General features: G+C 42.8%; 1 long non-coding RNA gene across 1 annotated transcript; it reads right to left on the minus strand.

Annotated features, from left to right (window-relative positions):
- Positions 1–790: 790 nt before the first annotated feature.
- Positions 791–7,816, minus strand: LOC137415629 (uncharacterized). Its single transcript, XR_013621731.1, has 3 exons — positions 7,508–7,816; positions 7,030–7,122; positions 791–818 (listed from the first exon to the last, which is right to left on the minus strand). It is a non-coding gene; the product is annotated as an uncharacterized LOC137415629 (long non-coding RNA).
- Positions 7,817–11,876: the final 4,060 nt, after the last annotated feature.

Here is an 11,876-nt window from a genome sequence, read left to right on the forward strand (position 1 = left end):
TCCCTCCCTCCTCCCCCTCCCCCTCCCCCCCGTTCCCCTCCCCTCCTCTTCCCCCTCCCCTCCCCCCTCCCCCCCGTTCCCCTCCCCTCCTCTTCCCCCTCCCCTCCTCCTCCCCCTTAATACCAGGGGGGTTGACTCAGCCTGTCATCCTACCGAGGTCGGCAAATTGAGTGCCAGTTCACTGGTAATTCTCCTGTGTGCCGCAATAGGCGCCTAACAGGGTTGGCGGCACGAACCCGGAAGTCATAACTCATTGTCGTCAAATAAATGTAGCATGTATGTTTCACTCTCTGTCACATGCCGTTGGTCCCATGTCAATCGGATGAAGTTGAAAAATTAACATTACGAAGTTTCTCTGGGACGTACTGATTCCGAATAATGAAGTTGAAAAATTAACGTTCGGAAATACGCTAATTACGCTAACAGAAGCGCTGGCGCTGCGAAGCGCTAGAGGGAGCGCTGCGCTCCCTCCCTTCGATTCTCTCCCTCTTCTGCTAGCGCTTCTGCGCTATTACGCTAATACGCTAATTTTAAAACCCGAAGTTTTTTTAAATTTAAGGTGTGCTGTAGTTGCTCTGAGACGTACTGATTCCGAATATGCCTGGTTTTTCTCTGTGATGAGTAGTTCTCGAGTTATAAGAGGACAAACAAACAAACATACTTTACTGCTTTATATATATAGATATATATTGCTGCACCAAGTCAGTAGAAGTTGTTTTACAGTTTTCATCAGCACAGAACAGGTAATGGAAGCAAGTATAACAACATAATGTGCAAGAATGATTCCAGGCCTACCTGTGGATAAAACCTTGATATCACTGAAAAGGAAAGAAAAGAATAAGGATGAGAACAGCGTTTTCCAATTCTGTACATGTTGTTTGCAGACAAAATAGTGTGAACATTGAAGAAAGGGATGTTGAAGCTTCGTTATTTTCTTCACACTTAGTACTTGATTTATGAAGAACCTGTGTCAGAGTAAAAATGAATAATTGTCATCTCTGGACCAATCAGAGACAGCCATGGCCAAAAAGCATGTTGCGTAAATGCATCATGTGATGTAGTGAGCCAGGTTAAGGGAGATATGCTTGTTTGTATGGAGTTGGCTGAGAGCCATTTCACAATTGCAGGGCAGAACTGCTTCTGTGTGCTGAGCGAGCAAAAACATGTTTTATCTGTAGTTTGACCTTGTGCAAAAATGTGAAGCCAAGAGTCCTTATATCAGCATTCCTGTGTTCTGATCTCATGCTCCAGTTTGCACTTTTGCCTTCCTTTGTGGAAATTAAATTGAGTATACAGTCACGTGAAAAAGTAAGTACACCCCAGGTAAAGTTTTGACTTTTTCAACATATTTCAACATACAGCTATTTGATCTTCATTTCAACAATATTGATAGATAAAGGTGATATTGAAGGAGCTGGGGCTCCCACGTCGATCGGAAGAATGGACGCGACAAAAAGCTGGAATTCATCCGAGTTGCTTTAATCAAACCAAACACTCAGGCACTCTCAAAAGCCCATTTATCGGGCAGCAATATATATACATATTATCCTGGAGCGTTTGCCCAGGAAAGGCGAGAGGGGGCGTGGCCCAGCGTCCCGACCGAGGCCTGGCAAGTTGAGCGCGGGCCTGCCCGGGCGTCCTGGACGAGCCCGGCATGGTGATCGCTCCGCGTCCTTGATAGGTGCAAGGCGATTGTGAAAACCCAGCGGTAGCCGCTACAATATAATATAACAAATATCATGAAACATTTACATTTTGTCGTCCATTGTATAATTTAAATAAACATAAATGCAAATTTCACATGTGGAAAAAGTAAGTACACCCCCACATTTACACAACTTCAAATACCTAAAATAAGAATCAGGTGCACCAGCTCAGGTGCAAATGATTAGAACATCGTTAGAGAGGATCTTGGAGGAACCTGTCTAATTTAAACCTCAGACATTTAGTTTGGTCTGCTCTTTGTTGTTAAAGTGTGTGGCGTCACCATGCCTAGATCAAAAGAGCTCTCTGAGGCCTTCAGAAAGAAGGTTATAGATGCCTACGAGTCTGGGAAGGGATTAAAAAAGATCTCCAAACAATTTGAAATCAATCATTCGACTGTCCGGAAGATCATCTACAAGTGGAGAAGATTCCAAACAACTGCCAACTTGTTCAGGCCAGGCCGCCAAGCAAGTTCAGCCCGAGAGCAGACCGCAAGATGCTGAAAGAAGTCTCTAAGAACCCCAGAATGTCATCACGGGACCTACAGGTAGCTCTTGCCACTGTTGATGTCAAAGTGCACGAGTCTACCATGAGAAAGAGGCTGCACAAATTTGATCTACATGGGAGGTGTGCCAGGAGGAAACCTTTGCTGTCCAGAAAGAACATCAGGGCAAGACTAAAGTTTGCCAATGAACACCTAAGCAAAGACCAGCACTTCTGGAACAATGTGCTCTGGACAGATGAGTCAAAGGTAGAGCTATTTGGCCACAGTACCAGAAGACATGTTTGGCGAAAACCAAAGACAGCATTTGACCACAAGAACCTGATACCAACTGTAAAGCATGGTGGTGAAAATATTATGGTTTGGGGCAGCTCTGCTGCATCAGGGCCTGGGCAGCTCACCATCATAGATTCCACTATGAATTCTTCATTGTACCAGACAGAGGTTGCTTGAGGATAATGTGAGGCCATCTGTCGGAAAGTTGAAGCTCAACCGAAGGTGGACCTTGCAACATGACAATGACCCTAAACATACCAGTAAATCCACCAAGGAATGGCTGAAAATAAAGAAATGGAGGGTTCTGGAATGGCCAACTCAAAGCCTGGATCCCATTGAGATGTTGTGGGGGGATTTGAAACGAGCTGTGCATGCAAGAAACCACTCAAACATCGCACAGCTGAAAGAATTCTGCATGGAGTGGGCAAAAATTTCTCCCAGTTGATGTCAGAGACTGGTAGACAGTTATAAGAAACGCCTACTTGAGGTTGTTTCTGCCAAAGGGGGCAATACCACCTGTTAGAGCCAAGGGTGTACTTACTTTTTCCACATGCAAAATTTGCATTTATGTTTATTTAAATTATACAATGGACTACAAAATGTAAATGTTTCATGATATTTATTATATTATATCACCTTTATCTGTCAATATTGTTGAAATGAGGATCAAATAGCTGTATGTTGAAATATGTTGAAAAAGTCAAAACTTTACATGGGGTGTACTTACTTTTTCACATGACTGTATATTGAATGCAGTTATAACTTGGAATTCAGAGATCTGCTTGCCTGGTGTCAAACATTTCTCTCCGTATCTAATAAATAATCCTTTGTCTATCAAATGTTGCCTGTCATATTTTGATAAAGGTGGACAGACCCCCACACCTGTATCAAGTGTAAGGTCTGCTCAGGTATGGAAGCATGCGCTCATCAGGCCAGGTTGTCGCTACGTCCACTTTCCGCCGTCGCTACGTACTCCAGGGCTTCCGTTTGGCCATCCTCCCAGGCAGATGTCTCGCCCATCCCCATCTCCTTGAGATTCCGATGATCCTGTGATAGCCAATAATTGTTTAAAGAGACCTAGTACTGAAGGAGTCAAGTCTTTGGCTCAAATCTGTGGTCAGAGTCCAAGTCTCACATCCATAGTGCACGACTGGAAGCACCAAGGACTTAAAGATTAAGACTTTCCTCTTCCTGCATTGGCACCGACAGTACCACACCACATTATCCAATGAATCAATGACTCTCCAGGCCCAACTCAGATGTCTATTGACTTGTAGCTTACAACATGTGGAGGCATGAATATCACTGCAAACGTAAGTGAATCTCTCTGTGACCTCAACATCCTCACTACAGACAAGATAGCAGCATTCAATACATCATTGAAAGCCTGGATATTAGTCTTGACCCAGGAGACCCACAATTACAGTGGCCCCGACTACTCATTCAGCACCTTGGAGGCCCCCATAAGGACGTCCAGAGTCTCAAAAATATGACTGCATCATCTACGAAATCAAGGTCAGAGATCCAGTATATCTTGCGAGATAAAATTCCTCTTTGCTTGGTAATGGGTTCCAAGACACCCATGGGCAACATGAAGGATGGTATTCTTTAAGGCACTACACAACTCTTCACGATCCCCAGAAACACCCAGACCACTTACAGCCCCAATCAACTGGCATGTTCACAAATTCCTCAGCTACCCCTTCATCTTTGAGCATACAAACATCTAGCCTAGGTTGGGATGGTCCCATTCTCTTGGATTTGAGCCACACCTTCAGAGTTGCTACAACAAGCCTGTGATTGGTACTAAGGAACTGAGCACTCATGTAGATCCTGCAGTTTTGGAGCAACCTTCAGCTACCATAAATGAGAGCATGGTCATTCTCCTATGCCACACCACCAGCATTGGAATACCATGCAATGCGATGTGGCTGTGGACACAAACCATGAACCAAACACCCTAATTCCACGACATCTTGCAAAGTCAAGGAACGTAGTACTATTCTGGTTCCTGGTTCCAGACCCATGGAGACCAACACTTGTCTCATTACCATCCCTATCAGTGTCGGTCTATGCATTGCAATCCCCCAAGACTAGAAAAGTATCTCGCCTGGGGCACTGATCAACCACAGACTCGAGCACAGAATAGAATGTCTCCTTCTCAGTGAGATCAGTCGCATCAGTCGGAGCATATACAAAGACGAGGGAAATGACACCCAGAGAGTGACCAATCCTCAGTCTCATAATATGTATGCTCTTTGATCAGTGTGATCTCGAATACCATTGCAGTCAGCTTGTTGCACACAGCCACAACAACTCCCTGTGAATGGCAACCATCAAAGTGACCTGACCAGTAGTCAGTGTAATCACCCACTATGATGTCACCACTATCTGGTCTCCCAACCTCAAAGTGCTGCAATACTGATGTTCGGATGCTAGAGCTCAGATGACAACAGAGACAGGTGATCATCCTTAGAGTGAGGACATTCCAGGCACCCACCCCGAAGGGACCACCTCAAGTTAACCCGAGGAGACCACAGTCTGGTGGATCACACCTCAGCATCACCCCAACACACCCCACCACAACTTCACCACCTGTGTTGCCTCATCATTTCCCCCTATCAAAGACTGGGGATCTTAAAGGTTTTGCCCCAGTCCCATCATCCGGTGAGCTGCATTCCAAAGGTAAGTTGCACAGGAGGTACTCCCACGGTTTGGATTCTTCTGGGTTTTATTTACGTTTTTCATGTATGTTGCATAATGAAGTGTTTACATTGGCCGGAGTGCAAATCCTGCCACGAAGCTCCGAGGAATTTCGTTGCCGACGACATGATTGTGGCTGCAGTCGCCAAAGCTCAACAGGATGAGATTGTGGGCATACTACTCAAGTGTGCAGGATCTAGTAACATAAAATGCAATCATCAGAAGATTCAGTGGAAGGTGTCAGACATCAGCTATGTGGGACATATCGCCACTGCAGAAGGCCTTGGGCCTTAGGCCTTATGTGGCTAAAGTACAAGCAGTCACAAACTTGCCAACACCCGCATCCAAAGCAGACCTACAGCGTGCCTTGGGAGTTTTTAACTACCTCTCGCGTTTCGTACCCAACATGTCGATGATCACGGCATCCCTACGTGACTTACTGAAGAAGGACGCACAATGACAGTGGAACCCTGAACATGCTGCAGCATTCAACACCTCCAGGCAGGCAATTTCCCACGCACCAGACCTGAAGTTCTTTGAGCCGTCCAAACCATCAGTCATCCAAGCCAATGCGTCATCTACTGGCCTAGGAGCATGATTGGATATCCAACAATAAGTATATCAATAAGGATATCCAGTTGTCTATGCCTCTCATTCGCTATCAGTGGCAGAGCAAAAGTATGCTCAGGTAGAAAAGGAACTGCTGGGTGTGGTTTTGTGGTAGAAAGGCTCCACCACTATATATATGTGGGTATAAGATAGAGGTGCAAGCAGACCACAAACCATTGGTGACCATCGTTACAAAACCGCTTCACAGAGCATCACCCAGTGTACAAATTATGTTACAAATGATCTTCGCTATGACTTTAAACTCATGTATGTGCCTGGTAAGCTACTGTATATTCCTGATACTTTCTCTAGAGCTCCTACTGGCACTGTGCCAACTGCCAGTGATTTATTTGAAGACATGGAGATGAGGGTAAACGAGTTGATATCCCAGTCCCAGTAAGCCAACGCAGACTAGAGACCCTACGTTCTGGAACCACAGACGACAACGTCCTTCAGCTTTTAACTGGATTTATCGTAAAAGGGATGGCCATCACACAAAGCCAACTTGACACCCATCATCAAACCGTATTGAGACACCAGACATGAACTGCACCGTGCCCATTGTCTGTTCTTTGCAAGGGACCGCATAATAATCCCACCGCTGCCACCATGTAATGAGCCAGACGAAGGTTTGAGACCAACTCTTTTTTTATTTCCGCATTCCTCAGACGTCATATCCAACAACAACTAATAGCAGGTTGGGTGGGAGGAGGGAGGGGAAGAGTGGGATGAGGGAGGAGAGGAGGTAGGAGGAAGGAGGGGAAGGGGTGCAGTGGGTGGCAAAGGGAGGGGATGGGGGAGGAGTTCAGAGGGAAGGGGTGGTGTGGGTGGAGGCAGGGCATGGGGTGGGATGAGGGAGGGGAAGGTGTGGGAGGAGGGACCCTGTGTTGTCTGGCAACACTGGTACCACCTTTGCTGGTATTGAATAAAATAATTATGGCCAGCATTGTCATTCCATCAATGCAACATTCATCTTATCCCTATCTACAAACACTTACCATCTGGTTCTAAAAGTCCTAAAACTAGGCTAACACAAACAGGGTTGTATACCTTAATTATAATAATCCGACCTCCCCACCTCAACTCCCCCTCACAAACACAAATATAACAATATTAGGAATGGCATAAAGTATTGAGTGTTTTCCAAATGATCTGATAATTTGGGTAAAATATTACTTTCCCAAATCCACACCTTTCCTGTTCCCAAATGCAATAACATCACACTTGAAACTTACCAAAAATGAAAGCAGAGAATAAGACGAGTCCAAACGCCATAATTAACCAAATCCACCATGAAGGGGACTCCATGGGTGGAGAATCAATTTGACCTATTGGAGGGAAGTGGATAAACAACAGCTTGTAATAATGAGAGAAAGAAAAAAAATGTATATTTTAATCAACATCAATAAATTTACTTGACTTTTCCTCATTTTATTATTCTATCTCTTATGATTAATTATTATTATTATTATTATTATTATTATTATTATTATTATTATTATCTGAACATTGCTTCAAACATAACATTCATGTTTATTTAATTATTTTTAATCTTTATTTTATTATTATTGTCAGTTTATAGTCTTATTTCAAAATAAAGTCTTATCTCAAATATTAACATTAACCATTCTATATTAAACATTTTTAGCTCTTAAATGAGCGTCGATATTGTATACAAAAAATATAAAAAATACATCAATATCGTTTCTTTACCTTCCACTTGCATATTCAACTCGCATTTGTTTCCATTCCTGTGGAGTCCTTCACGACAGACACATTGTCTGTTATTGTCGAAGTCACACTCTCTCTCTTCAATCTCCGTCTCTGCAAAATAAAATGATAAATAGAAGAGGGTGAGTTAAGAGAGAGATAAAACAAAAGACTGTCATTGTTGAGCATGAACATGGTGGGTTAACTTGGGGTTATATTTCAAACTAGAGTAGTAACAGTTTTTGAATGAAAAACAATTATTACAATTTGTTAATTAAAGAGAGCTTCATAAGCGATCCTCTATGGCAATTGCATGTACTAGGGCATGCCCGTACTATATATATATGCCCGTACTTCTATATATATATGCCCGTACTTCCTAGGGCATGCCCGTACTATATATCTATCTAAAATTATATCCCCCCCCTCTATTTACATGAAATGGTTTGGTCCATTCGCAAAGCCAGTAACGACCACAGAGCCCCCCCCCCCCCTCTATTTACATGAAATGGTTTGGTCCATTCGCTAGCGCCAAAGTGAACGGCGAACGGCTAAATCGCCATAACTCGGTAACTACTTGTCCGATTAATTTCAAACCTTGAAAAGGCACATCCTCGGGTCCCCAGCAATATACCTGGCAAGTTTAAAGTATATCGGACCCGTGGTTGTCGAGAAACAGCGGTCACAGACAAACAAACACACATACACACATACAAACACACATACACACAGAGATTAATGGAATTATAGATAGATATGTAAATCCATTCAAAATTTCACTGTCATTCCCCATTCCCTTGGGAACAAATATCATGTTATCATTTCAAATGTCCCTTCCATGATCCGCCATCTTGCTCACGTGATCTTGCTTTGCTGGCCGATCTCTCAAGCGTTAAATGAAGACCACACGAACAACGTGACGTATTTCCGTTTTATTTTTCTACTTCCGGCTTTCTTCAAATTAAGGCTTGATTTCCGTCATGCAATGACAGGAAACAATCCTGAATACACTTTAACTAGCTTTAATGTCGACACCACCACGTAGCTCACATCTCTAAACTAAACAATATAAAAAAGCGATCCTTATTAGAGCCAACCGTGCTAATGATACGAAGCTCTCACTCTATGCAATGCATATATTCATATTAGAGAGCTTCGTAAGCAAACCTCTATGGCAATTGCATGTATATGTAAATCCATTCAATTTTTTATGTAAATCCATTCAAAATTTCACTTTCATTTCAAATTTCACAAAAAAAAAATATTCGAATTTTTCCCCATTCCCTTGGGAACAAAATTTCATGTTGTCATTTCAAATGTCCCTTCCATGTTCTGTCATCTTGTCCCTTCCATGATCTGCCATTTTTTCCCTTCCATGATCCGCCATCTTACTCACGTGATCTTGCTTTGGTCTGGCGCGACCGATAAATTATTTTCACCTTGTGATTAAAATCAATAAATTACAATACAGTACTGTACAGAACGGATTTTGAATTCAAAACCACTCATCCTTTACGCCAGCTACACCGACTTCTTTTTTCCACCAGCGACACTGACTTCTTTTTTCCACCAGCTACACCGGCTTCAGTTTTCCACCAGCTACACCGACTTCAGTTTTCCGCCAGCTATACCGACTTCATTTAAGCCAGGTACACCGATTTCAGTTTTCCACCAGCTACACCTGTTTCAGTTTTCCACCAGCTACACCGAATTCAGTTACACCTAGGCCTACAGATGTTTGCGAGAGCTGCGTACTCTATCGACTGACCATTGTCGACGAAGCTCTCACTCTACGCAATGCGTATTCATATTAAAAACTATATTTTCCTCAATAAATAAACCATTCGTTTTTATTAATTATTGATCTCCCTTTGCACAAAATGGAGGATTGATCACCTGAAGGTTCACAAAAGTATGTTACCCACTGTAGGAAACAAATGGCAAAGCGAAAGCCTCCTGCCACTATTTTACCCATCACTATAGCATCAGTAGGTTAGGTAGTTGGTAGTAGGTACGTGTAGTAGGTACCGTCGCGGTAGTAGGTGTAGTAGGTGTAGTAGGTGTAGTAGGTGTAGTAGGTACCATTTTCATTCTGGATGAGATTAAAATTGAAAAAATTTACTTCTTGATTAATTCGGTGAATTCCGTCTTAACTTCGGATATTTCCGGCCGTGAAAAACTATCCCCTACGGCCGTGAGATTTAAAAAAAATAATTCTTCGTCAATTTTAGAATATTTGACACCGTTTTCACCCCCCGAAACCCTCCGAAAAGCTTTTTAAAAATAATTTTCAAATGCTCGAATCTCATTGGTTCCGGTGTTTGGTGACGATTTTCGTTGAAGATAACGAGGTTGGTCTTAATGTATTGTAATTACAAATTAGAGGTGCATTAGATTGTGAATCAAACAAAGACGGGTGAAACAAACTCCTATTGAACTTTTTCACAATTGTTTTATGCATACTTCCCCATCCGGAAGATGGCGGCCTCCATTGAGCGATTTGGTGCGTCACAGCTTCGGAATTCTCAAGGCAAGGGATACAGCATAATCTGGTTTTCGACATAATACGTACGCGTTTATTCACAACACCGGCTTCGCCGGCTAAAATGGAGGATTGATCAGCTGAAGGTTCACAAAAGTATGTTAACCACTGTAGGAAACAAATGGCAAAGCGAAGATGAAGTTTCAGGAGTGTAAATGACAATATCATACTAGTACCTGACTGCAAAGCCGCAATGAGCCGGCGAAGCCAAAGCCTCTTGCCACTATTTTACCCATCACTATGGCATCAGTAGGTTCGGTAGTTGGTCCTAGGTAGGTGTAGTAGGTACCGTCGGTGTAGTAGGTGTAGTAGGTGTAGTAGATACCATTTGCATTCTGGATGAGATTAAAATTGATAAAATTTACTTCTTGATTAATTCAGTGAATTCCGTCTCAACTTCGGATATTTCCGGCCGTGAAAAACTATCCCCTATGGCCGCGAGATTTCTAAAAAATAATTCTTCATCAATTTTAGAATATTTGACGCCATTTTCACCCTCCGAAACGCGTAATAAGCTTTAAATAAATATTTTTCAAATGCTCGAATCTCATTGGTTCTGGTGTTTGGTGACGATTTTCGTTGAAGATAACGAGGTTGGTCTTAACGTATTTTAATTACAAATTAGAGGTGCATTAGATTGTGAATCAAACAAAGACGGGTGAAACAAACTCATATTGAACTTTTTCGCAATTGTTTTATGCATACTTCCCCATCCGGAAGATGGCGGCCTTCATTGAGTGATTTGGTTTCTGAAATATTTTTTCAAATGCTCGCATCTCATTGGTTCCGGTGTTTGGTGACGATTTTCGTTGAAGATAACCAGGCCCATGCGGGCCGAGGTTGGTCTTAAAGTATTTTCATTACAAATTAGAGGTGCATTAGATTGTGAATCAAACAAAGACGGGTGAAACAAACTCCTATTGAACGTTTTTCAATTTGTTATGCATACTTCCGCATCCGCAAGATGGCGGCCTCCATTGAGCGATTTGGTGCGACACAGCTTCGGAATTCTCAAGCTAAGGGATACAGCATAATCTGGTTTTCGACATAATACGTACGCGTTTATTCACAACACCGGCTTCGCCGACTAAAATGGAGGATTGATCAGCTGAAGGTTCACAAAAGTATGTTAACCACTGTAGGAAACAAATGGCAAAGCGAAGATGAAGTTTCAGGAGTGTAAATGACAATATCGTACGAGTACCCGACGGCAAAGCCGCAATGAGCCGGCGAAGCCAAAGCCTCTTGCCACTATTTTACCCATCACTATGGCATCAGTAGGTTCGGTAGTTGGTCGTAGGTAGGTGTAGTAGGTGTAGTCGGTGTGGTAGGTGTAGTAGGTACCATTTGCATTCTGGATGAGATTAAAATTGATAAAATTTACTTCTTGATTAATTCGGTGAATTCCGTCTCAACTTCGGATATTTCTGGCCGTGAAAAACTATCCCCTACGAAGAATGGGAAGCACACAAACACTTGAGAGCACACAACATTTAAGAGCAGGGAGATGTGTGGGAGGGAGAGGGCTTGGCGAGAGAAGTATAAAACACAAGGACACCAAGGACTTCCAGGACAGAAGTTGGTATTTCAAAAATGTGGATTTGGGGTGAAATTAGCGGGGGTAGAAAAGATCAAGGTTTTGGATGGGGGAAGATAAGAGATGGTGGTGAACATATGTTTTAAAGACCTGGAGGGTGGAATGGGATTGAAGAGAGTGAGGGAGTTTGTTCCAGAGGCGGGAGAAAAGAGGAATGAAGGAGTGAAGGTGAGCATAGAGTCTTGATTTTGGCAGTTTAACCATAAGAGGGTTGCAGGCAGATCTTGTGCGAC

Source organism: Myxine glutinosa, unplaced genomic scaffold, assembly GCF_964187855.1.
Source record: "Myxine glutinosa unplaced genomic scaffold, kmMyxGlut1.1 SCAFFOLD_3637, whole genome shotgun sequence".
In the NCBI taxonomy this organism is placed as follows: domain Eukaryota; kingdom Metazoa; phylum Chordata; class Myxini; order Myxiniformes; family Myxinidae; genus Myxine; species Myxine glutinosa.